This window comes from Taeniopygia guttata, chromosome 2, assembly GCF_048771995.1.
Source record: "Taeniopygia guttata chromosome 2, bTaeGut7.mat, whole genome shotgun sequence".
Taxonomy (NCBI): Eukaryota; Metazoa; Chordata; class Aves; order Passeriformes; family Estrildidae; genus Taeniopygia; species Taeniopygia guttata.
The window spans coordinates 63,218,822-63,241,315 of NC_133026.1; the positions used below are offsets into that span (position 1 = coordinate 63,218,822).

Consider the following 22,494-nt stretch of genomic DNA (forward strand, 5'->3'; position numbering starts at 1 on the left):
GCTTGAAGATTGATGTGAGCAAACCAGGACATCAGCCAAGCTGAATTGATTTAAATCATAATTAAAAATAAATTCTTTAAAGGAATAGAGAAGCTTTTGTGCATTATATGTTGTTTTCCTTGAAAATGCTTGGTTTTCACTGTCTAGAAAAAAAGTTAAATTAGTTGCTTGGTAAGTAATGTTAGTGCTTTATGCTAAAGGAAGCAAATTTTTTTTTCACTTTTAAGCAATTATACAGTCTAACACAAATATAGCTGGTTTCTCAATATTTACACATTCTAATTTTATAAGATAATGATTGATGCATTTCCTGCTTACCAGCTAATAATTAATTTTAATTTGGGGCATTTTGATGGAAATTTGAATTAAATTAAAAATACAGAAAGCAAACAGTATGCACTTTCTCTCAAAACCATAATTCACATGGAAAACTACTGAATAGGTGAAGCAAAGATATCTTTATTGAATGAAGCAGAATGTTTCTGGATGTTGTGTTCTTCTAGTTTTTATAATTAATGAATATCATCTTGAGCAGGAAAGGTACAGGTAGTTTCAGTCTTACAAGATAATTATTATTTTTCTTCTGGAAAAGTTAGGCATAAGATTTAAACTATGAAGTGGCAAAAAGGTGTTTATATTATCTTCCATGTTTTTTCGAGTCATTTTAATCTATGGTTGATTGTAATAATCAATAAATGGTATTTCCAGATGTAAGCAGGTGCTTATTTTACTATGCAGAAAATTAGTGTTCCCCAGCTTTGTTTTTTATACAACTCTGTTTTGTTGATGGATTTAAGTATTGAGTATATAATTTTTTTTACTTATTTTGACAAAAGAAAAAATATGAAGAAACTTTGTAAGGACGATATTGGTGTTGCTCCTTTTTTGTGGGTTGTATGAGATAAGGACTGTGCATGTATGTGCAGAGCTTAGAACATAGTTCAGCTTTCAACACAGAATTTGATTTGGGTTTCCTCCAATAATAATACTTTGCTTGAAGTGAAGGGAGGAACAGATTCTTAGCCTGCACAGCAGATTCAGAGAATTTTTTATTTAAGTTCCTTGTCTGCTGTTTGCAAGTAAGGAGACACCTTTTTGTTGTTTGGGTCTCTGGTGCCTGGGCCAGCAGGTGTCTCCTTTCATGTCTGAGGTGCTCATCCCCCAGCGTACCAGGACAGATGGCAGGAAAGCGGCTGCAGGATCATCTCTTCTAGTTACATTAGGAGAAAGCACAGCCTGCCTCAAACTTCATGCCATCTGAAATTCAGACCAGTGCAGTAGATCTGTTTCCTGGGCCACACTGCGTGCAAACCTCAAGATGATGCAGCTGCCAGGAGGAATCAATAATGACTGAAGCAATTGGTTGCTATGGCTGTTGCAATATGATTGCTTTCTGTGCTGTTTTACTGCCTTAGTCTGTAGGCACAAGTTTGTGGTAATTGGGAGTGGGGCCGTGGCCAAGACTCATCCCTAATGGGCTACAGCTGTGCAGGACAGGTGAGCAGCATTGAAGGTAAGGAGACATGGAGTGCCAAGGTATCCTGACCTATCACAAAAGAGTACAGAGGGCACACAGATGTAAGGCATGAGGGGTATAAAAGGTTGGGCTCAAAAATAAGAAGGGTGGATTCTTGAAGCACGCTGATGTGGTATGGTGTTACTCTGTATGGGTGGATGCTTTCTGATGCTGTATGGTGATGTGCTCTGTATTGTGGCCGTTTCAACTATGGCATATGCTGTGACATTATTCTAGTGATGAATTAGGCCTAAGGTGCTTAGGGGTAAATTAAGAATAGTAAAGTATAAATGTATGGCTCTGTAAATCTACCTCAGAATGTGCAGTGTCTGAAAGGTTAATATAGTATGTAATAGTTGATGGAAGTGCTGACAGCTTACATAGTAAAATAGCTTCTAAGAGCTATCTGCAGACTTACTTCTGTTGCTAACCAAAAAAACTGATTTCTTTATTTTTATGACTATAACGTGCAATTAAAATTAAATAATTTGAAGAGGTAAAATCTGTGATGTTTGGGGTTTGTTATGGAAGCCCTTTAGCTTAATTTAATAGTGAAGTCCAGTATTGTTTGCTAAAGTAGGTATATTACATGTGTATATTACGTGTTTATGTTGCATGTGTGCAGGTAGTATGATTTTGTTACCATGGTAGTATTTCTTATCTGCTTTAAAGTAGCTTACTGTGGTTTGAAAATAGATTAATGTTTACTCTGAACATTTCAACTTCAATACTGACAAAAAAAGCTTTGTGCCTTTAATACTTTTATTCACAATGAAATGAAACAGCCAGTGCAGAACTAGTTGCTAGAGAAGGAAAGATATTTTGCAGTTACTAAGCTTTCCACTTCTGTTTGAAGGCATATCCTTTACCCAAACCTGTGAAGTCTGTAGTGAGCTGTAGTTTTTTGTTAAAGATTTTTTTTTTGATGGAACAAACATAAATTGTTTTGCAAACTAATAACATGGTTATCCTCTCAAAATGCCTTCTGAATGATCCTGTCAACTGGTGTGTTCCTGTATGCACATTCATGCCTTCATGCATTTGGATGATAGAGATCTTGAAGGGAATGAGGCCTAATTTTGGGAAGTGATCTTTAGAAATTTCTGGGCACATGGCTTAGAGCTTTATATAGGACCTGGTTATTCAGTCTCTTCTACAAACACAAGGCCTTTGGCTTTGCTGACTATTATTAAGCCATTCACTGATATGCTTTTAAACAGATAGATTTTCTACAGGCATGTTCAATACTGATGGTACTGAAGCAGCCAAATCTGATATGCAGGAAGAACTGAGCTGATTAAATCAACAGATGCTATTCAGGTGGTAAAAGATTGGTCTAAACACTGCTCTGGTGCTTTTCAACAAGTGCATGAAAAAGGAAATGAGCAGTTTTATTGAACAAGTAGTTAATCAGCTTTTAATGTAAATTGTTACTATGCTGCAGCACTAGTGCTGTTTCATTATCTGTCAGTAGGTCTTTTGGGGGCTAGACCTCTTCAGTACTACTAAAATCAATGTGACTGCTCTCTGCAGTTCATCCACACAAATAAATGGGAATCTGCAAGAGGGGGAGAAGGTGTGTATGACAGTTTTGTCAAATCAAGGGAGATCCCCTTCCTTTCTTTCTCTCCAGGTTCTTGTCCTTATTGTTCCAAAACTTTCCTAAGGAATTGGCAAAAGAAGGTTTTGCTTAAAACTTTGGACTGTTATGTAATTTTTACATGAATTCACCAAGCAGAGACCAAAAAAAACCTAAAAGAATCTGTACAGCACTTAAGGCTAAAAATTGTAGGAAGGTGATTTCTTCTTTCAAAAGAGAAGATCGCTCTGCAATAGTACAATCATTCCATAAAGGGGCAAGTTTCATCTGGGAATATCCATTATTCCATGGAGTCCACCATTGGAAGGGGAAATGCATTAGGAGATCTGTTAAAAGTCCTTTTCAGTTTAGATTGCTGTAGTCATTGACTGGTATTCACAGGTGAAAAAAGCTGTTTCCATTTTCTGCAAACTCTATTGTAGGTGCTTTAAGCAGTCACAATTATTGTGCAAGTTGATGTCATCTTAATGTGCAGAAGAAAAGGTTTCAAGATTTAAAGTTGTTAGAAAAAGAAATATTTTAGGTTAAAATCTGTGGATTATTCCTTCCCCCTCACTTTTTGTTATTGACATGAAGCTCTTCCTTTGCAGATAAATAATATAGTTTAAGTTGTTGTGCACTGTGGAATATCAGGATGTGAATTCTTATTAACTTTTTCCTGGGTTGTGCACATGTCTATAGCTCCAGAAAAGGTCATGAAGAAGTGTGGTGGATCAGGCAGCACTTGGCCAGCTTCAGGTTTGTCTTAAGCTTATATTTCAGTAGAATCAAGCATGAATCTAATTGAAACTGTGATAATGAAAATACAGTCAAAAGATTGATACGCCAAGACTTTAGGGTGAGTTTTAACTTCTTTGGGGTTTCAGAAGGTTTAGAAATTTTGTTTCTCAGAGCTCCGTTTTTCTTTTAGCTTCATTTTCACCCTCTGTTGGTAGCCCCTGGAAGCTTTGTGCATTGACATGCTGAGCAGAGCTGAGAAAGTTGATGATTTTAATGAAAAGAGTGAAAAACAAGCAGAGTCTAAGATGATGCCAAGACAGGCTTGGCAAGGGAAAAAGGGAATATTTATTATCAAATAGAAATTCAGGGAGATTTGAGACCCTGTGTGACCTGTGAACAAGTGCCCCAAGCATGACATATGTAATTAAGATTTTAGGTGGCAGAATGGTGATGACTTATGTCATAAAGTCTGAAAGTTTTACCATCACTTCTATACAGTATTTTGTATGGCAACTGTTGTTGCTTGTGAGTCATAAGTAGTCATCTTAAGATCTCATCAGTAAAACTTTATGCTATATGCTCACCATTGAGTTTGACGTATGGTACACCAAAAATATTCTACAGAAAAGTTTATTTACTAACAGTTCAGAGGGTTTTGCATTTTTATTGTAGGTAGTTTTCATTTTCTACATTGGTAAATCTACTCTTTAGTTATTTCATTGCTGTATATAGTCAAGAAAGGAAGATATTTTAATACACATATAAAACATCTGTAAGAATTACTTGTAAAATTCAGTGTCTAAACAAAGTGCACCTAAGATTTAGTGCCTTGAAACTTTGCAGTTTATAGGAAACTTTACAGGAAATAAAAAACATGTGCTCTGCAGTGGATGAAAGCTGATAACTTTTCCCATATGAAAAATATGGGATTTTAAAAACAGATTCATGATTTAAAACATTGTAAACATGATTATAATGCTATGTTGCTTTGGTATGTTGCTTGTTCTGCTCCCAAAGTTAGAATAACTCTGGAGGAGGAAAGCCTTAACTTTTGTGGTTATAAATTAAAAAAAAAAAAACCAAAAAAACAACCAAAACATTCCTGAGGCGTTTGCTTTAGCAATCAAGAAGTAATCTGCTTGCCAAGTGACTGCTTTTCTATCACTGGTATATGCAATTTAAAAAAGGACTATTCTTCACAGAATGGATAGGCTGGAGGACAGAAAGGGACTGTTTTCTCTTCTAGATATGTTTGTGATGGATACCCTTCGTGTTCTATTTGCGTTTCTCATGGAAAGATCAGTGGTAAGTCTGCCAGGAGAAGAGACAAAAACATATTGGAGAGTATTTTAGAAGTGATTTTGATACTTTTGATTGCATTGTTAATTTCCATTCACCTGGCTTCATTTAAGGAAACGTATGTACATATGTTACATATGTGTGCTAACATATGTATTTTATCATTAAATCTGTTGTGGAGTTCTCTGTCCTCCAAAATGTGTTAAAAAAATTGTGTGGGATTTTTCATGCATGGTGCTTTAAACATTTTTTCTGTTCTTGGTTTCTTTACTGAAAAGAAAGGAAAGTTGATTCCAAGCTGCTTTATAAGAGGGCCTATTATCCTATTTTTTATCTTGCCTTGACCTTTACTGTTATTGGTAAGATGCTGTATTACCTAGTGTAGTGGATTCTGTGATTATAAAGAAGTGCACTGTGAAACGTCCTCCTCACAGTGAGGAGTGCTCTGTGATGTGCAGAGAAGAATTCCACCTTAGAAATTACATTTTTATATTTTTCAGTTGTTCCTAAAATTTGTCTTCATATGGCTTATAAGTATTTGAAACACATAAAAATACTGGTTGCATTGGCCTGTACCATGTATCTGACATCTTGCATGATTTTTCCATGGTTTTGAGCATTTTTCAATAGGACACAGCTGCTACTCAAGTGACATTGTTAAAAAAAGTCTTTGCCTAATGACATAGGATGGATAAAGGAAAACAACTTTTTTTCTCTGCTTCTGCCGGTGTTAACATGTATTACCTTCTTTTTTTCTGCCCTGAAATAAACTAGTATTGACAGTGAAGCATTTCTGAATCACTTGGGTGTGAACATCAGGTGTAATTAGTTAGGAGACATTTCTGTTCATTTCCTATAGTGATGGACAAAAGTGAAAGCATTGTGAATAAACTCAAGTATGTTCCTTGCACTTCTATGTGAGTCTGCTTAGAGTTGTTGGAATAACAAATTAAAAACCTTATTGGTTTAAGAAAAGGAGAAATATTTTATGTTCAAGTCCTTCAAGCAGTAAAGTCACAGGCATCGTACAGGTTTGTGTTGTGCTTAATGTTTAATCTCACTGTAGTGGGGAGTGGGGCCAAGATGAAATGTAAGTAAAGCTTTGGGATAGAAGGAGGAGATGACCTTCCCAAAGTTATGTTTCAGTAATATCAGTTGAAATATTGACTTTGAGTATTGTATTCAGTTTCAGTCTCCCTTTTTTCTAAAACAAGATTGAACAGAAATTAGAAATTTATCAAGAACCCAAGTAATGGAAATGATGACTTCTGTATGAAGGAATACTGAAAAGGGAAATTAAAAATCACAAAAACATCACATATGACCGCAGTTTGAAGAATGGAGTAAAAATAGTGTCTTGTCAGCTTAGTGTGATTTCCATGGATGTTTCTGGTATAATCCATTAATTTCAGTGGAAATTTTTACCTAGACCACCTAGAAATCCTACAAGGGTAACATGAAATTATGACTGGAAAAGCATGGAAAAGCCTAATCCATATGGATTTTCCTGCCTATCCTCTGCCGTGAAACAAGATGAAGGGAATAATTGAAATACCACCATAATGCATTTTAGGTAAACCAGGTAGCATTGTTCCAACACACCATTAGCAGCTGGTGTCCAAATGGCCGCTGCAGTTTGTCTACCATCCTATTTCCATTTATACAAAAAACTGCTGGGAAATTTTGTTGTAATAGGGATGGAACAATGTTGTGTTGTTTTGTTTACTGCTAGTACAGAGCTAACTGTGGCTGTCAGTGAGCACTCAAACTTCCTTTTTAAAGATTGCTGTGAATGTTTATACTTTTGCCAGTTAATCTGAGAGTAGGAATGCCAATGAGGAGAATAAAATATGGAAAATAATGCTGTGTTTTATATAGCACCTGCCATATTCTAGAATGTTAAAGCACTTACTAAATAGATGCTGAGATGGATAAAATATGACAGTGCCTATAAGCAAATACATCACCTGCTAAGCTTTCAGCAGTGTAGCTGGCATAAAGCCATGAGCACCATTAAAACTGCTACTGAAAGAAAGACTTGGCTAGACCTCTAACGAATAAACCCTTAATATGTGCTTCATTAAAAAAAAAACTGTGATAATGATCACAGAAATTATAACAAACCACAATAAGACTGGAAAGACCTTGAGATACTGACTAGTCTGGCCCCCAAAGCAGGTTGAATTTTATACCTGTTTCTTTTTAGCCCAACTGTTTAAAAAGCTGCATGAAATAATAAAACTACAGTAGGATCTACACAAGCCCTCTCTTACAACATGTCACTATATTTGTAGAGATACGTTTCCTTATGACTTACATAAATTTTTCAAATTTTTGTTTTGGTAGGTGAATTGTTGCATGTCCTAGTCAGGATTGCAATGGAGGCAAGGTTAATCCAAAGAGTGTTCTACTTCTTTGATATCTGATGATGATGGGGAAAGTGCCTTTAAATTGTTTCCTCTCTGGCTATATAGTCCTAGTATATTCATTCTTTCTACATAATTCTTTCTTTGAGGCTTGTAATTTTTGCTACTGTCTTTGGACACTTCTAATTGTTTTGTAATTTTTTTGTAAAGGTTATGCAAGAATTTGTCTTATTTATTACCTCCTGCTAAACAGGACGGGAATGCTCCCTATTTTATGTGGTATATATTACTGTTTATGTAGCCATATGATGGCTCTTTCCAGTTTTTTGAGTCCTATTTTGAACATTTATTGAGCTCATGGCATATTAGAAGCCCTGATTCCCCTCTGAGGAAGGTGTTGTCTAGCAGTTTATTTGCTCTGCTGTTGGTGTTCAGCTGGCTTTGGCAAAGTACGGAATGCTACACTTGCCCCGATGAATTGTTCTGTTATTTTTATGACCACTTCTCTAGTTTGACAGAATGGTTTTGGGTTCTAGCCCTGTTATCCAGCATACCTGCAGTGTTGGCTCTTGATGATCTGCATGTCCTCTGTTGAGTTCTGTAGGTTGCTAATGGAAATGCTTCCTGAAACTGGACCAAGTTCAGATCCTTGCAGAAACGCACTCAGCAAATCATCTTGTGTTTGACGGAGACCTAGTAATGATTTTTTTTGGGTCATAAAGTCAAATTTTGCCTTCATTCACTAGTAGTTTTTGTAGAAAAGACCTGCTTATGACAAAGTATGTGTGGGGCAGTCAGCTGCCTTTTCTTTGGTAATACAAGCTGGAAAGCCTAAAAGGGAAATTAGAAATCTTGTGGTTTCTGGCCTGTGCTACCTTTTCCCCACTGTTTCTCAGTGGGATAGAATAAAAGCTGAATTTTTTAATGATCTAATGATGCATAAGGTATAAGTAGGAGTAGTAAGTGCAGAACAGGACTTGATTTTTGCTAAATGATCTCATAGCATGAAAAGCAAAGTTGGAGGTCCTTGTTTGCACATTAGTAGCTACCTATTTGCCAATACTTAAATGGTCAAATAAGGATATTCTGTGACTGTTTCAGTAGCTTTAATAATCGGGCTTCTGTTGGATTCTTGTAATTACTGGATGCTTATAACAATGCAGTTCACAGTTGCTGTAGAAGAGACAAACGTGAAAGTATCCTTTCAAATATCAAAGCATTTTGTTTCAGGACTTATATTTCACTTCTTCACTGGTGTGTGTTGTGTCATTTGTATCTATAGGATGAATCATGTCATGGAGTAAATTGTTTGTCCTGAAGGCGCTATGTGACATACTGAAAAATATGCAAAATTCAATGTAAAATTTCCTTTTTTCCCTAGAGAGAGGGCCAAACACAGCAGCATGACTACAGCTAGACATAAAGTCATTGCTATTCTTACTGTAGATGATTTCTTGTTTGCCTGTGGAATTGAAACAAACACTAATTAAGATGAATCTAAGTCTGCTGATATTTACACTAATTTCCCACAGATTATTAATAATAAACTTGTGGGTTTTGAGTGAAGTAATAGAAATTGGCATGACAGTTGTACTGACTACTCAATTTAAGTTCCATGTGCATCAAATATAGTGCAAAGTGTGGATACTTTTAGGATGGAGATGAACGTGGTCATTATTTGAACTGTTGAATGCAGGACATTCATCTTATGAAGATGTAATTTTATTTACACCGGGTATTTTTGAGAGCACCTAGTATGTCAAAAGGCTGTGTTCTAAAGTTCTCAGTAAACAGATTTGAATTCGGGCCTTAGGCTGCATATTCCTACTGTGGGAGATACATATAGTGCAAGATTCAGGTGTCAGAGCTGTGCGTGATTTTTAGTTATCTTTATAAGGCTGAACCTGACAAAGAGTTAGATGCCCCCCCCCATCTGTAAAGTGGTGAATTTTCAGCCTTAAGTGTGAATTGATGTCACCATTGTACACACCAAAAGCTATAGTTCTTATATTTATTTTATAATTTACAACAAACTTGTAAAAAGTGCTATGAAAAGCACATGAGGTTAAAAGACCGTTGAAATTTAGCTCTTGTTTTTCTGATGAAACATTATGATTTACCCACTTTGCATGGTATCCAATTAATCATTATAGCAGAGAAGTAATTTGAAAGTATGTAAGAGACATTAGAACAGCTTTCCTTAGTTTGCTACTCTGCTGTGAGAAGAAGCTGGCTTGAAGACTTTAAGCAAGAAAAGTCTTATTGAGTGCTTTATAGTAATTTTATCTTAAATTCATATAGTGCTAAAGAAGACTGAATGCCCACAGCAGGTCTATGATACCAATGATAATGCAGGAAACTAGCTTTCCTCTGCTTCTATCTTAATTAAATAGCATCAGTCTGGAAGTAAGAGGTAGTAATTTTTTATTATGTTTTTTCCTGTCTGCCCGTACACAGTATTTGATCTTCTCTTGTAATTATTAACAGAGGTGCTGATTGCAATGGTGTATTTTATGCAAGATTTTGCAACAGTCTGTGATTGAAGACCCCTCCACCGGACGTAATTCTTCTTTAATGGATGTTGAAATGTTAACACCATGCCTTGATTGTTTTCCTTTCCTTCGAGTTGTGCTTCTAGTAAGAAGTAAATGAGAACTGAGAAGACTGACTTCAGTTTCATTTTGTTTAAATTTTAGCCTTCACAACTCTTTGGTAAACTTTGCTACGCAGTAAACTCACTCAACTTTTTTTGTCAAATAACTTGCCCTAAACAAAAAGTTCATTTTTTTGTGGCATTGCTCTTTAGCTTTGCAGAAAACTTAAACATTCCTATCCGGTCTATTGATGGTGTCAAGAAGTGAACCACACACTGAAAGCAATCAGAACTGCTTGAGTCAATCGAATTATTTTTCTGTCTCCCAGCAGATGACAGAAGAAGTGGAAAAGGAGAATTTCTAGCCCAGATGCCAGTAAGTGCATTGGAATGGCAGAAATTAAATGCCAGAAAGGTCCAGGATAGCAGCTTTTACTTTCAGAACTGAAAAACACTTTATCCTGAGACTTTTCATCCTTGGCTGGTGGGCTAGAAACATGTAAAAAACTGGAAATGTTTAGTTGTAATTTACAAATATGAAAGTGTCACATGCAAATTTAATTTAGAGGTACTGAAGTTAGATGTTTGTGCAATTATGCATAGAAATTGTTGCAGTTTTGCTTACATGTTTTTGAATAAATTGCAAGTTCACATTTGGTATTCAGTAGATTTGTAGATGAATCAGGTTCATCAGATGTGGTGAATATGATTTTGTCTACTCAGCCTCAAAAGTAGAGTCCAATATTCATATTTTAATGCTGCCTAGAAAAGGAGATGATACACTATGCTAGGCCAGATTTTGTTATGTCATATTGTAAGCTTGACAAATTTCCTGCAAATCTTTTGATTCTTTGCGTATACACAGAGTAGTAACATGAAAATAAAGTTAGTATTTTTTTTAAGGCCAAATAGGATGATAACTACAGAGAAAAATACTCCCAAAATAAAAACAGTCAATCCCTATGTTGCTCACATGATAGCCTATACTTGGGAAATTGTACCTTTGAGCTAGCAGGTACTGAGAAGGAAACAATTTTGAACCATCATTTTTATTTATTAGCTCTGGACACATGGTCCCTGGAATTCCAGGAATGTAATATGGAAGTTTTATCGTGAAAAAATATTGGCACACTTCATTAATCTGTGGCTGTCTGAGTTAGCTGTTGTGTAGATGCTGATTATGTTTTTCTTTGCTGAATAAAACCTGATTTTCCTTACCTGCAGCTTATTGTAGTAGTAATCTTTTGGTTTTTTATTTATGTGGGGGAGAGGGGTTCAGGCCATACCTTTTTACCATAAAGCTAATTCATTGTGGCCTTCTCAGGTCCTCATGTAGTTGATTCTGGCCTCAGCAAGTCATTCTTTCCTACCTTATTGCACATTGAGACCTACATCTCTGTTCAATAATGATTTGGTTTCTAAGCATATTATAATGCTTTTAAATTACACTGTGAGTTTGCTTTTTCTCTGCCTACTGGTCATTGTGAAGATTATAATGTAGGAGTATTAATCACTAATATGTGGATCCTGTCGCTACTGACCTCACATTTCTTTCTCATTGCCTATGCTGGCAGCACCAGGCATGACAATTTCCCTTTCCTGTAGCTTCAGTTTTGTCTTTAGTCTTCCTGGATTCAAGGGCTACTGTAATGGTAGCAATGCATGGTGTGGTAGACATCCTCTGGCTGTTTTGTGACATTGGTGAGACTTGCTTTCTTTTTCCTTTACTCTGAAGTTGCTGTGGGCTTTGTGTGAGCTCTGCTGAGCCAGTTCTGCAAAACTCTGGCTGCTGTGCCAGGCTGGCACCAAGGGTTTTGGCCCCTGTAGAGCCAAATCATAAGGCTGATGGTGTGCTGTGGCTTTTGGCCAGGTTTTCACTGGTAAATATGACTAAAAGACTCTTAATTACTTGCCTTGGATCTTGTAATGTGTTTGAATCTCAGATGACTGTTCTCACAAGTGATACAGGAGAGACAAACCCCTATATAATATTCTTTTCCCTGGCTGGACTGGGAGGCTGACATGATTTGCTCTGTAAAATCTGAGGCAAAAGCAGCAGCGGGGTTAGGTACAGTGTGGAACTTCCCCAGAAGAGGTCACCAACAAACAGAGTTTGGTAGATGACAAGTTGACCATGAGCCAACAGTACCCTCACCAGTGCTCTCCTCCACCCTAGGAGGGCCAATGGCATCCTGGAGTGCATTGGGAAGAATGTGGCCAGCAGGTGGAGGGAAGTGATTCTGCCCCTCTGCTCAGCTCTGTTGAGGCTGCATTTGGAGTCTGTGTGCATTTCTGGGCTCCTCAGTACAGGAATGACAAGGAGCTCCTGGAGAGGTTCCAGTGGAGTGATGCAAAGATGATTTGGAGTCTGAAGCGTCTCATGAGGACAGATGGTGGGAGCTGGGCCTGTTTAGTCCAGAGAAGAGAAGACTGGGAGGGTACCTCTTTAATGCATATAAAGAATCAAAAAGACGGGTGCCAAGAGGATGGTGCCAGACTCTTTTCAGTGTTGCCCAATGACAGGATGAGGAGCAGTGGCCATGAAATAAAATATAAGACGTTCCATTTCAACATGAGGAAGGGCTTCTTTGCATTTCAGGTGGCAGAGCACTGGAACAGGCTGCCAACCTTAATAATTCTGTGCTTCTGTGATATAATTTCTTTATTGAAGTAAATGCTGTCCTTGGGTTTGATAAACCTAGTGACCAAAGGTGAAATCCTAACTAGAAGATGACAATTTGTGAATGCCATGCTGGGTTTTAGGCCAGCCCTGCCATGGAACAGGTACAGCAGCAATGGTCAGTCCACCCAGTTTTGCATTTCCCTGTTTGCCTCAATAAAGCTTCATTTATATACCTTCCCTATATCATCTTCCCTGAATGTCTTCTACCTCTACAGCTGATCTCTCCTTATGAAACTAAGTACATAATTGTAATTGCAACAGCATTGAAATTTGAGCCACGATACAAGCAGAGCAGTGACTCTGTAATTCTTGCTCAAGGAATGTTGGTTTGAGCTTTAAAAATCTGTGCATTCAAAGAGAAGATAGTTTCAATGGGAATGTCTCACTATTTCTTAGTTGTTCAGAATGGTTCCTAATGGGCAGTTCTGGCATGCTGCTCTCAAAACATTTTGATTCTGTTCACAGTAGCAGTTATACTTGTTAAACTGTTGATAAAATTATATTGCAAATAACAAAAGTTTCCGAACGCAGAGAAAAATGGCAATATAGTCAAAACAATTTGTGGAAAAAAAGAGGTGAAAGCCAGGATGTTGAAAGACAGTGCTTTTGATTTGGGAGCTGCTGCGCTAATGGGTATAAATAATGCAGTACTTTTCCCATGGGCATACTGTAGAGCTTAACTGGTTAATGGCTGAAAAGCACTTCGAGATTCCATGTAGAGATATGCTTTGGAAAAGCAGAGTGCTCCTTAATGGAAGTCTAAATGCTGCTGCATCACACTGTTCTGGGTATGTCAGTGAGTCCAATTGGTGTCAATAGTGATTAAACCTATGGGTCACAGTGCTGGGCATGTTTAACATTTGGCAATGTTTGCTATGGCTATGTTTTGGTAAACCAAAATAAATTATTAATTTGCTTTATTTGACAATTATCTTATTTAATGCAAATTTTAGATTACTTTTTAATATACTGTGATGCTTTGGATGCTTTTCAGGTTTGCTTACAGTCAAAACTAGTACTGTCTACTTAAAAACTAAGCCTTCAAATTTATTATATAAAGAGTGCTATATAAAATTATAGTGTACCTGGCTCTAAAACATACTTATGTTAACATATCAATATATAAAAATTAAAAAGAAATATAAAACATGGAGTCTGACTGAAGTGCTTTAAATATTTTTCCTTTGCAAGTTCCTCTTAAGGAGAAATGATACTTGGAAACTCCTGGAAGTGATTTAGGTCCTCAGTCTGTTGAGAGAGTATAGATTTTAACATCTGATTTGACAGAGTGGTTACAATTTTGTCTTTGCTTTTCTCCACTATGATTTGTGAGGAAAACTCAAGATGAGTGTGCTTTTTTGGTTTTGTGTGCATTTCCCTTGTGGGAATTGTTTTTTTTTTTTCCCATTTACATACATGAATTTTCAATAATTAAGTGGCTTCTGTCATGACAACACCTTTTAGCACACATGCTACCTGCTAAGCAAGTTTATTTGCAAAGAATGTCACTAGCAGAAATGTCGTGAAAGAATCAATACCTGAAAACATGAATTCTAGACCTGGAGTAGCCCATAGGCCCTTTTAGAAGTTAGTACCTGTTATTAATGAGTGTGATATTTTACTTACTCATTAATTTACTGGTTTTTTTCCAAAACTTATGAATGTGGATAGGCAAATCAAAGTGATTAAAAATTTTTTTTCCTTTCCATTTTATCTTTTAAGTGCTTAGTGTGCACTGCCCTAGCTTGGTATCTTATTGCAAACCCCTTAGTATGGCTGCCAAGTTTTCTTGCATAATTTTCTTGACAAATGGCTTACTCATTAATATTTCAGACCTGTTCCTACCAACCTCAGACAAGTGGTATGCCCCAGGCGGGGAAATGTAGTTCCTTCCTTAGGAGCCTTCTAATCTTTTTCTAAATGCTTTGTCAGAGCCCATGACAGATAAATGAAGATGGTGCAGTTCAAACTAGAGATGACTTATTTGTACACATGTGACCATGCATTTTCCAACTCGGAGGTGCTGTACTGCAGTGGAGTCTCCACTACAAACATCCACATATTCTCTTCTTATCCATCCTGAAGTCTGTGAGACTTACTGATTCTGAAGGGAAATCCGTAGAGATATTTGTGTCTTTCTTTTTTTTTTTTTGACTGGCTGTTGAAATATACATAGTCCTGATAAAGGCTCTGTCTGTTCACACTTTCATTATTTCTGCAACAGAGACAGACCAAGGAATGATATCACAGCTGAGTTAGAGTTTGAGTTGAAACCAAGTTCATATCACAGCTAGGTCTGAGGTGTGGATCTCTGGTGATATTTTGGCTTAAGATGATAGCAAATTTGTGAAACTGATCCTTTAAAGCTTGATGTGACAGAAAATTGATATGACACAAAACTTACAATATTACTGCTGCTACTTGGGGTTGAAGCATCCTAAGAAAGGCTCATTTGATTTAAATATTGTTGGTTACATGTCTATTACAACCATGAAATAACTCCTGGGTCTAAAATACTAATTATGCTTGCTATTTTATAATAATACATAAATTATTCTAACTATACCATGTTGACTAGGGTATTACTAAGGAGAACATCTGGAGATCTGTGCTAAGTCATAGATTTCCCCAGTTCTCCAGAAGAATGGAATTAGAATCAGTACTATGGGGATACAGCAGGTAAAGCTGAAGACTTTCTCATTTGTGGATAAACTTAGTGATTCATGATAGCTGCCTCCTCTGGTAAGTTTCATCTAAATAATTTGGTTTCGCCTGCTGTCTTTTGCACTGTTACCAAGTCTGCATGTGTCCCCTTCTTTTTTTAAAAAAGGTGTCACTACCTCTTCCTCTTAAGGCAGGATGAGGTCTCTAAAGTCTTTATTATGCCCAAACGGTGAAGCTAATTGGTGAGAACTAAGAAAGTACCCTACTACACATAAATACTGCTAATATTTAATTTCAAAACAAATTTAAATTTACTCATATGAAACTCTATAGGAGTAAAATTCTTGGTGGTGCATGCATCTGTCAAAAAATACAGATAATGAGTTGCAGATACTGAAAGAAAAAAGGCGGAAGAAATAGTGGTAATCTTGCAGTGAGGATTTTATAGGTATTTAAGTGTCTCTGTCCCTTTCATCTGACAGTTATTTACAAATGCAGAAAGCTATTTGGCAATATTTTCAAGAGATTGGAAAAAGAATATTCCCTCAGCAGCCAAAGGTAGTGTTTTTTCAGATTGCATTCCTTGAAAAATGGATATATTTAAAAGCAGTAGAAACATTTGAGAATATTGAAGAACAATTTCTGCATTGCCTTTTCAGTCTATAATTTGTAATGCAATATATTCAAAATATGTTTGTGTAATGAGGATTTTCCCTTAAAATATGGAATTGACTATTAGCTGTTTTGTCTCATTGTGGAGGTAAGGCAGAACACAGGAATGTTGGCAGGCAATTGGTTCACAGCTGTTTAATTTTTAGTAGTTCTGTGTGCCTTGATCATCATGCACTATTGAAAGTTACCACTAAAGGGCCTTATTGACATTTCTTCAGTAAATAACAAACTCTAGTTTGTGGGAAAAAAAATTAGTGTATAAATGAAAGAAAATCAGATTTTTTTCCTGGTTATGTTCCTTAGTTTAATCTTCTGTCATGCATATATATATAATTACTTTTTTCAACCATAGTTTCTTTCCTCAGAATTTGCTTATTTTATTTTTATTAGTTTGTTTTCAAGTCCAAATGAAAATAGTGTAAACAGGCTTTTCACCTTTTACTTCTGAATTTTGCTTGTTAGAGAGTTTGGTGCTTTTCCACCTACCCAGAAGTCTGAATTTCTTTCCTTTTGGTCTTTAACTCCTAATGTCATTTATGCTGTATACATTTCTTTTGAAAAATTATATACTGTCTCAATAATTCAGCAATTTCATGTACCTGATTAGTTTGCTAATCACAAATCCAGTGGGTAGATACTCTACTAAATTGCTTAAAACAAATTCACTATAACTTGTCTTGAAATCTGATTATATGAGTCTTTGAAATGGTCTCATACCAGCTGGCAGCACAGCTACAGAGCTCACAAGTCTTTTGGCTACTGAAATGCATTTTACTTGCCTTGAATCATGTGTCTGGAAGCATTATCCTTTTAGTAAGTGGGAGACTTACAGATGAACCTGAACAATCCTGGAGTGACACTGTTTAGCAGGAAACCAGAGCCTGCAGCAGCCTTTGGAGGCCTGCTTGGGGCACTGAAACTTGTTGCAGTGGGATAGCATTTTGTCGTAATTTGCAATATCTAGCCTGCAGCTGGATTGTGAGTGGACTTAAGGGATGATGCATGACATTTTGAAATGGGTGCTTGCCCAGAGGTACATTCCCTTCTCCAAAGACTTGCTGCTCGCTGTGGTTATCTTGGCCCATCTTGCAGTCCTGAGGGAGTGGTGCAGGTAGTTGAGGATGTGCCTCAGCAGTGTGGACCATATTTTCTGTGCTTGCCTCCAGGTGCTCATGTGTGTAAGACAGGCCATGAGGTGTGCTGGCCTTTGTTCAGACAATCAGCATCTTCTGCATTAGTGGAAAAGGAGCATGGTTGTTAATACCTTTCATATTTAAGAAGGTCTTATATGTAGCACTGAGAAAAAGCAGAATCATGCCTTATCCCAGAAAGGGTTTTTTAGTTTTCTCTCTGTCTTGCAAGCCTCAGAATGTTGCTGAAGGTGGCATCGTGATTAATGTATCACCATTAGAGAGCAGACACCCAGCCAGCTTATGACATATTTTTGCTTCAGTCAAGAAAAATAACAAAATAACAAGAATAAAAAGTTATTCTGTGTGTTTCTGCAACTTACTGACAGATTATTAACTAGATGAACTCCAAGTACATGAAAAAGTTAAGAGCCAAATACTTGAAAGCTGTGTTATCTTGCCAGTGCTTTGTAGTTCATGAAGTATTTTAATGGTGTTTAGCCATCATTGGGGATATCTGATAATATTCTGCCCTTGGAAGGTCAGGTTCTAAAATGGATCCATTCTAATTTACCTGTAGGGCTATTTCAGAAGTCTGTGTGTTTTATATAAATTCAGCATGCTCAGTAGAAGTCTGTTCTGGTGTGCAACAATGTATCATCATTTAAAAATGAGCATTAAAAAATCCAAGCTTGTTATTAGATTTGCAAGCAAAATAATTTATCCTATGCAAGGCAGATACCGTCATGGCAATACAATGATATTTGCTGCTGTATGCCTACACAGTTTTCAAAACTAAAATTCAATGCTTAGCTAAATTGCTAACAGACTGGTAAATGTCCAATTTTAGCAGCCTAACATATGTTTATAAGTTTTGTTTTAACATATGCTATGTTGGTTGAACTCCCCTCCCCACACATACGGTAGATAAAAGCTGTCACATCACAAAATGGTGGCAGCCCAACTTTTCTAACATTTTCCATGGCACTTCAGAGTCTTGCATTAATTAGCTATTCTTGGATAGGAGACAGACTCTCATCTTTGTAGAATTTTGGTTTCAAACCCGTCATGTACTTGGGTTTATGTATGCAGTAGCCCATCTGTGTTTCTGCAACCATAAGCTGTAGAAAGCACAGGGCAGAGAGAAAAGCGGTCAGCAGGAGCGAAGGTGCCCTTGGCTCACAGATGCCAATACCGAGCAAATGGCCCCACAAGCTGGCCCATTTGGGCTCCAGTTTGCTCAAACAGGAGCGTTCTCTCTCTTCCATTTTTACAGGGGAGGTGAGTGAATAAAACAACATTGATGCACAGCACTGTCTCCTTTCATTGTGCTAAACTGCCCCTCTTTCCTCGTCCTTTTTCAAAGCAGGTGTATGGAGGAATTTCACTGAGTCTACGATTCTTTCCTAAGCCTCAGCTGGGTAGTGAAGAATTGTGACAAATACCATTGCAGCTGTGATAATGCTGTCTTAATTCCTTGCTGCACTATGACACGGAAACCTGGATTTAGACATGAAAGGACATTCCTTAACAGAACAGCAGTATGGTCCCTTATCAAATCAAGCTGCCTTTTGCATGTGCTTCAAAACCGTGGTATTTTTTTTTTTCTGATGTATTCTGTCTGCTATTTCACTGTTGTCAGATTCCTCACTGTGGTGTACTTCAGCACGTGTAATGTCTGCTGGGCTGCTGCATGGGGAATGGTTGGTTTTCTGTGGAGGGGGAAGGAGCTTTGCCCATCGGTTGAAACTGCCGTAGAAGTGTCACAGGGTTTGTGATACAGGACTGATGTTGGCAGGTGTGGTTGTACTGGTGTCAGGTCTCTGCACAGCAGGGACAGGGTTGTTCTTACGCCTTCACCCCTGGGTGGTGTGGATGCCACCTCCTGTCCTGTGGTCTGCCTTGGAGTTGCTCAAAAGCATGAGCTAGGTGCAAGCAGAGTTCCAGGCGTATTGGCATAATGTAATGTATGATGTCATTCCTATCCAAGACTAGAGTTGGAGTAGACATCTCAGTATGGAGATTGAGGTCCAGCAACCTGAGCCCATGGAGCAGCTGAGGTGCCCTGGAATGTATCAGTGGTGCTGTCTGGCTGGGGACAAGTGTAATAGGAGGTGTTGGGTCTGGTGCCTCATGTACCTGCAGATCTTTGAGAAACCCCACGGAGAGCTGCCAGCAGAACAGCCTGTTTCCAAAGCCCTGCGTCTGCATCCAAAGCCCTGTGTTGGCTCCCAGCTGGGAGCCAGAGCCACTGTCAAACCCAGAGTGCAGGAGTCGCTGGTGATGCTGGTGGAGGGCTTTGCCATCTTTGGATCGTAGATGCCAGTGGTGGTTGTTCAATGGCTATTTCCTGTTTATGTGTTTGTTTTCAGCTACAGGACCTGCAGCTGCTGTTTGGCTCGCTGTTCTTGTTAGCTGACTGGCAGGCCTTGCTGTGGGATTCAGGTTTTGTCAGTGTGCACAGAAAACAGATTTGTTTCCCTGCCAAATGGAAAGCATGGTGGAAATAAAGAAAGAAAAAGATACATTTAAACTGCTTTTCCAGACATTTAGATAAATGTAGACAGAAATAAATAAGCATACATGCATAAATTTCTGTTTATTATAAGAGAATATAAGTAATTAGTGTGTTCTTAACACCAGGTATTAATTGCTAGAAGAAAGTAAAGAGATGTCTTTATTTTCCAGTATTGCTCTCTGCCTTGGTAAACTTTACTTTGGTTTGAAGATTTTTTGTACAGTCTGCAGAGTGTAAACATATTTTACTTTCTTCTGTGGTTTCTCTGCCCAAAAGTAACTTATCACCAGTTGAGTTCAACTAAGTCCAATACAATTTTTCTGTAATGATTCTGAAAGGAATACGTGACTCTGTGGTGAGAGAGGGAGGCAGCAGAGTGTTGTGTAGGACTTCAGTGTTTCTGGAACTCTGTGTGATACCATGTTGGGGTACATTTAGTGCTTGCTTGCTGTTGTTTGCAGTACTTGGCCATTGGATGACTCATCTAAAAACTATAATTTTTCTTACTGCTCACATTATTTACTGCTCAAATTTTGCTTTTAATTAGAATAACAATGCAGGTAATAATGCTGTTCAACTATTTAAGACACAGGCATAATGTTAGAAGGAAAACTCTGATACAAGTTCACTGGAGGTTTTTCTCCTGTACAAGTTTGTGAGTATATATCACTTGTTTAGAAAAAAGATAGTTTTTCTGATCTACCAGAAACTGATAGCAGGTTTCCTCATTGCAAATACTGAAATATAATCAGGTAAGCCCTTGAAGATGTATATACTAGTCTCTTAAAAACAATGAGTCTTAAACAAGAGTGCCCCCCCCCCCCCAATACTTCTGGTATGTTCTTATTTTTTTTTCCATAAATTTACAATCATCAAAACTGTTTATGTGAAAGTTAAGCTTCTCATATGGTTGTCTGACTCTCAGAGGAATGATATTTAAGAAAGCAGCAAACACCACAAGAATCACGATAAAGTTATGGGAGTTTTTTGTGCATTATGGTTATGTGTAAGTTTTGAATTGAAGTTTTTAGAAAAATAAATGTATGGGCAGATGGTGATATTTACTTAAGGGAAGCTGAATTCATTATCTGACTAGGACTGGGTATTTCAAGCAGCTGTTTGAAAATGAGAACTCACTTTCCATGAAGGAGAACGTATGTTTCAGGAAAATGGGGTCTCTTTTCAAAATGTAAAGACTATCCCTTGCTTAGCCTCTATCAGAGTGTTTTCAGATCTCTGTGTGAATTCATTTATTGAAGAACATTCTCAGTAATGATCAAGAGTTAATTTGATGAAATAGTTTTGTAAACTCTTAACTGCCCCCCCCCCACCAAAGGCAGTCATCCTTAAAGTTTCAAGACTAGATAAAATTTATAGCTGTTATTATATAAAATAAGCTGTTATTTATTTCTAAAGATATTGTGCCAGAAAAAGGATTAAACAAAATATTCAGTAATCTTACACTTCCCCACCAGGTTTAACTTGCTTTTATTTTGATTGATTGAGATACAATGCTTTGAGGAAATAGACCAATGGAAAACTTCTAGAGATAAGTCAGAAGAAAGAAAGCCAAATGCGACCATACTTATTACCTTTTACAGATTTGTTTTTTCTGTGACTCTCTATTCTAGTATGTCTGTTCATTTGCATACATATTTTGAAGCGTGAGAACATGAAAAATAGTCTCACCTTGTTTATTTTGTTACTTACACTTATTTTCCTTATGTTCCTATGGAAAGCTAGCCAGATACTGTAATCCTAAAGACTGTATCCCTTGAAGACTGTGGTGTATGTATTGTTGCTTATGCCCTTTCTTCCCCCAGTTCTTTAAGATGACTTTCACAGAAAGTTATTTCACTCAGAAAACCTGTGGCCCTGTAATTCTTGGTTCATAGAGAAATACAAGCCAGTTTATAGTAGATACATTTCCCTGGTCTCTTAACTTCTAATGCCTCTGTTTTCCCATTCCATAATAGGCAGATTTTAATGCTTGATTATTTTACTGGGATCTTTGCTAATATTTCTAAAACCCAACTATAGTTTTTCAAGTAATTTTTCATCTCAGAATGGGCTTATGCATATGCAGTGACTGAAAGGTTCATCACTCTCAAAACTCTTTGGTTTTAGAATTATCTTTGAACTCTACAGAGAATGCAGCTGTGTACACATGAAGCACAAAGCCTGTTTGTGAACAGGGAGGATGTGTAAAGATGGCCCTTTGATGGGAAATGAGTTCTTTGGTTCAGACAACTTGAAGAATCTCATCACTTTGCTTTCCTGGTATCTGACAAGCCTGCCTCCCCTGTACAGCTGTGGAAGCTGTGCAAATAGCCATCCTGGGAAACATATGGAAAAAGGGCTTTGTGATCACTGCAAAACCCTAACCTTGGTTCTGACTTCATGGAGTCTTTATGGTGAATCTTGTGCAATACTCATATGCGAATTTAATAAGCTGTTTATGTATAAATATGTTACTTGTCTGGCCATCTGTTTTTTCGTAGTGGTTCAGTAGTTTGAAAGGTTCGACTGGTTTAACCTTGTTTGGCATTAAAGAAGAATTAGTGATGATTGCATAGTGCATGCCACATGCATCAGGTAGATGTGGAACAGCTTCTGCTAATGGAGGAGATAATACAGCAATAAGTTAATTGCTTACTGTAAGCGAGTTCTGACTGCTGAAGGGCACTGTTAAGTTTCTGAGTTTCTCTTAAGTAATATTAAGTTATTGCCACA

The 22,494-nt window shown here is 37.3% G+C and overlaps 1 protein-coding gene across 6 annotated transcripts in view; it reads left to right on the plus strand.

Moving 5' to 3' along the window:
• FARS2 (phenylalanyl-tRNA synthetase 2, mitochondrial) overlaps window positions 1-22,494 on the plus strand; it is a 232,483-nt gene that overhangs the window by 31,281 nt on the left and 178,708 nt on the right. The gene's annotated exons all lie outside the window — the stretch shown is intronic.